Source organism: Hylobates moloch, unplaced genomic scaffold (genome assembly GCF_009828535.3).
Source record: "Hylobates moloch isolate HMO894 unplaced genomic scaffold, HMol_V3 SCAFFOLD_13, whole genome shotgun sequence".
Taxonomy (NCBI): domain Eukaryota; kingdom Metazoa; phylum Chordata; class Mammalia; order Primates; family Hylobatidae; genus Hylobates; species Hylobates moloch.
In genome coordinates this window covers 50,828,409-50,833,848 of record NW_026652288.1, presented here as the reverse complement: position 1 = coordinate 50,833,848, position 5,440 = coordinate 50,828,409, and positions in this window count along the sequence as shown.

Sequence of the window (5,440 nt, the reverse complement as noted above, 5' to 3'; positions counted from 1 at the left end):
TTTATTGAGAACCGATGTACTAGGCACTACACTAGATGCTAGGGACTTAAGGACAAACAAAACACAGCCTTTCCCCTTGGAAAGCTCACAGTCTAGGGGAGCAGCTTCCCTCTTGGTAGGTAGAAGGCAGTATGTTTATATACAGTGAGCTGCAGGGAAATCCGTGCTCTGTTTTTACTTTTAATGTAGCATTAGTTCTTCTGTGTGTAATGACTAATATGCAGTCAGCTTTTGAAAGTTTTAATAAATTTTGACATAAGTGTACATTTGTAAAACCATCATTACATTCAAGATAATAAATATATCCATCATCCCCAGAAGGTTCTTTGCCATCTTCTCCTCCAGCCCTCACCCCTGCCCAGGCAACCAATGATCTGATTTCTGTCGCAATGGAATAGCTTGCATTTTCTAGAATCATATATTATGTTCTTTATTATCTGGCAACAGTCAGCCTTTTTTTTTTTTTTTTGAGACATGGTCTCACTCTGTCACCCAGGCTGAAGTGCAGTGGCATGGTCATTGCATGCTGCAGCCTTGAACTCCTAGACTCAAGAGATCTTCCAGCTTCAGCCTCTTGAGTAGCTGGGACTACAGGAACACACCACCACACCTAGCTAATTTTTATTTATATTTTGTAGGACAAGAGCTCAAACTCCTGGGCTCAAGTGATCCTCCCGTCTCGGCCTCCCAAAGTGTTGTCATTACAGGTGTGAGCCACTGCACCTGGTTCAACAGTCAGCTTTTGACAAACCATAGTAATGGAAGTAAATGTGGATAATTTTCCCTTCCTTCCTTCCTCCCCTCCCCCCTTCCTTCCTCCCTCCCTTCCTTCCTTCTTTCCTTCCTTCCTTCCCTTCCTCCTTCCCTTCCTTCTTCCCTTCCTTCCTTCCTTCATTCTCTCCCTCCTTCCTTCCTTCCCTCCCTCTCTACCTCCCTCCCTCCCTTCCTTCCTTCCCTTCCTCCTTCCCTTTCTTCCTTCTTCCCTTCCCTCCCTTCCTTCCTTCCTTCATTCCCTCCCTCCTTCCTTCCTTTTTCCTTCTCTTTCTTTCTTTTCTTTCTTTCCTTCTTTCTTCTCTCACCCCTCACACAGATTGGAATGTAGTGGTCATAGCCTCAACCTTCTGGGCTCAATTAATCTTCTTGCCTCAGCCTCCTGAGTAGCTGGGACTACAGGCATGTGCCACCATGCTTGGCTAATTTTTAATGTTTTGTAGAGGCAGAGTCTCACTATGCTACCCAGGCTGGTCTTGAACTCCTGGCCTTAAGCAATGCTCCCACCTCAGTCTCCCAAAGTGCTGGGATTACAGGCATGAACCACCACAACCGGCTGCTAATTTCTTTTTTTTTTTTTTAATCTTATGATAATCCTGCACATGGCAGATAATTTCTTAAAGTGAATATTTTTCACAAGGGGAAAGATTTTTAAACTAAATTAATAAATATCATGTGAATTGACTGATAAAATCCTTCTGGAATTTGTGCAGGAAACTTAAATGCACATAGGCTGGCCATGGACAAAAGCAGAATATGCCTTTGAGCATGACGTAGTAGAAAACGGACAGGTTTGGGAGCCAGAGCTGCATTCAAACTTAGGCTCCACCATCTCTAGAAGAGTGATTTTGAGAGTATTAATTAACCTCTCTGAGTTTTGGTTGTTTAACATATAAAATGGGAATGATAAGATCTCTTTATTAGGTGATTGGGAGGATTCAATTAGACTTGGATATGGAAAGTGTCTCAAGCTCAAATATTAGTTTCCCTTCCCCTAACTGTGATTCTTCTTTCTACGAGTATATTACTCAGACTTGCAAATAAAGTCATTTAAAGATTACTCAATATAAAAATGGCCACTTAGGCAATTCCTCAAGGATCTGGAACTAGAAATACCATTTGGCCCAGCCATCCCATTACTGGGCATATACCCAAAGGACTATAAATCATGCTGCTATAAAGACACAGGTACACGTATGTTTATTGCGGCACTATTCATAATAGCAAAGACTTGGAACCAACCCAAATGTCCATCAATGATAGACTGGATTAAGAAAATGTGGCACATATACACCATAGAATACTACGCAGCCATAAAAGGGATGAGTTCATGTCCTTTATAGGGACATGGATGAAGCTGGAAACCATCATTCTGAGCAAACTATCACAAGGACAGAAAACCAAACACCGCATGTTCTCACTCGTAGGTGGGAATTGAACAATGAGAACACATGGACACAGGATGGGGAACATCACACACCAGGACCTGCCAGGGGGTGGGGGTGGGAGGGATAGCATTAGGAGATATACCTAATGTAAATGAAGAGTTAATGGGTGCAGCACACCAACATGGCACATGTATACATATGTAACAAACCTGCACGTTGTGCACATATACCCTAGAACTTAAAGTAAAAAAAAAAAAAAAATGGCCACTTAGGCATTTTGAGAACATATCTAACATGTAGAGCAGGGCTAATCTATGTAATGTTTTTTTACACCAGCAAGTTGACCTTCGTAATTCTGCTTTCTCCTAACTAACATGAAAAAGAATTTGGTATTAGTGTTCCTCAACTTCTCACTGATCATGGTGGGAGAAGATAGCCAAGGGGCCAGGGAGATCAAGACTTGACCAAAGAAATTACTGGGGATAATCTCCAAAGTGGGTAACCCACACAGAGAAAAGAGTCAGTAGATAAAATGGATTAAGTGCTTACTACATATCAGGCTCCATTAAGGCTTTACCTGAATAATTGCATTTAACCTTTACAACAAACCTCTAAGTCAGGCACTATTATTAGGCCCATTTTATAGGTGAGAAAATCAAGGCTTAGAGAAGTTAAGAAACTTATCCAAATTGACACTGATGGAAGTGGCAAGGAAGGATTTTAATCTCAGTCTCTAACATCAGCACCCAAACTCTTAACCATGTCTTTTAGAGAAGCACAGAGCAATTCAGGTTCAAACCATGTCCCTCATTTGCAAACACCCACTTGTCTTGTGATAGGCCCCAGAGAGGTCTTCTGCTCTTACAAAGAGAGGAAGGGAAACTACTACAAAAATAGTGTCCTAAATTTTAAGAAAATGATCATCCACAGTGACTAATGGGAATCAGCTATTCTGTGATGATCTTGTCTGGGCTGTCTGGCAATGGGTCACCTGTTTAGGCCTTCCCAACCCCTACCCTTCACCCTCAGCACATTGTTGATTTCCCTCAGTGTCAGAACATTTCTCCTGTTGTTGAATCTCAGTTCATCCCATTGAAGTGGAGACCCTCCAATTCTGGCTAACATTCATTTCCCTCCAGGGCTATTTGTCGAGGAGGGGGTGAGTAGGGACTTAATGACACGCTTTCTTTAACAATCTTCCAAACCTATCATCTAGGACAGGGTTTATAAGCATTCATCAACAACACCCTAGCAAAGTAGGTTAGTAGGATGAGCCCACTACCTGTTTAGGAATCTGGAAGGCTAAGACACTTTTATCAAGACTCAGGGGTTTTAAACCCAGTTCCTCCTATCCACATGGCCTTCAGTAAGTTGCACAACTGCTCTTGGTGTCCATCTTCTTCTTGCCTTCCTTCCACACCCACCACTGTCGTCTCCGTTGGCAGAATGAAGGCTGAGCTTTGCCTGACTTCCCACAGAACTAATTAAAGTCTACAAAGTACTTTGAGAACCTTCAGTGTGGTGTTCTTGCCAAGACAGAATTACAGGTGGGAACGGCAAGGAATGGGATAGGTAAAACTGGGAGAATTGAGTTGCTCTGAGGAAGGCTCCAATTAGCCTTGCTCCACTGTGAATCTTCAAGCTTTTTCTCTCCTGTCTGCTCAGCTATTGTGCAGAAGAGTTCACTTCTTTTCCCCTTTCGAAGAATCAGATATGAGACAACCTGGGAGCTGAGTTCTGCAATCCTTTTGTCTCAAAATCACACACAGACTCCTTCAGACAACACTTGTCTTACGAAAAGGTAGTAGTGGATTAAATCTGAGTCTGGAACAAATCCCTCTGATGCAGGATGCTTCCAAGTGTGGTTGCTTAGGGATTGCTCTTGAGCTCCTTCTCTACTATGGCCTTGACGTGGGCACTTCTGGGGAGGGGGATTAAAAAATTCCTCTGAAGAGTCAGGTCCTGCCCTGGAGGAGTTTATCTGTGAGGGCAAAACACACACAATAAAAGCAACCTAAGAACAATTACAAAGCAACACATTAATATAGGCAAATAAAATAGCATTGGAGGGATTAAGGTTAGACTTCAGAAGAACTTCCCACCACAACAGATAGTGTGGATTCTCCTTTGCTTGGTAGGTTTAGGAATATCTCTGTTTGAAAACAGGAATCTTTTACCTTGAATACTCATCACTCATGTTACAAAAGCCTCAGTCTTTGGGGTATTTTAAGTATATTCTGCTTTTAAACAGGTCAGCTGTACTTTGGGTAGTTTTCCTTTTCTTCTCTCACTGTTCTGTAAACATTTTCTGGCTCCATTTCTCCCATTTCCATATTCTGAATAGCAAAGGCTTTCTGCTGCCCACTATCCAAATCAACACATCCCCTTTTGGGACACATGGAATCAGCCAGCATTCTTCCAGGTGAAGATGCGCAGGATGGGTAGATATTCTTTAGCACATGTCTCAAATGTACCAATGGCAGGACATCAAGAGGCCAGAGGAGGAGGGGTGGGAGAAGCATCTAAACTCTCAGGAATTCATCTCCACATCTTTTAAAACAAAGGCTTCTAAGGCTTTTCACCGTTTTGAGGAGAGTTCCCTGTGGTCTCAATTACCATGCTTCTGGTAGCAAACTATGACACTGATAGCCAAAACAGGAGATTTCAGATACAGCACAGGAAGGTGCTCCCTGAGGGGTCTGACTTAGCAAGAAGGGTTTCTGTAAGAGGAACAAATATTCAGAAGGTTTGTTTTATTCTAGCCCTCGCCAAATGATGAGTGAAGAGATGGCTGTGCTGAAGAATGCAGGATAACAGGAGCATGCTGGGCCACGATAAAACATTCACTGCAAATCATTCCAAAAATGAATAACACACCAAATAATGGTAAAAATGAACAGATAATATTGGGGAAATGGTCAACTCTTGCCAGGATTATATCCTCATCATCAGAAGAAAGAAGGGAAAAATAACTCTAATTTGGGGAAGGGAAGGAGATTATGGAGATAACTCCTAGTGCCAGGCTCATTCTGAAGCTGTGGTTTCAGGCCAAGAGTTTGTGTGCTCAAACTTGCAAAGCTCATGCCTGCAGCCTTGGAAGAGAAGACTCTATTCAATGCGTGGATTCAGTCAAGTCTAACAGGCCCAATTTTCTCACTCAGCCTTGAAGTTTCTCTCTACTCTTCTACCACCTTCAAGGTACATTGATGTTCCTGACCTTCTTTTTTCTTCAAACCACATATAAGGCTTTTTAGTCTCCACTGGATGCACTTAAGGAAAGT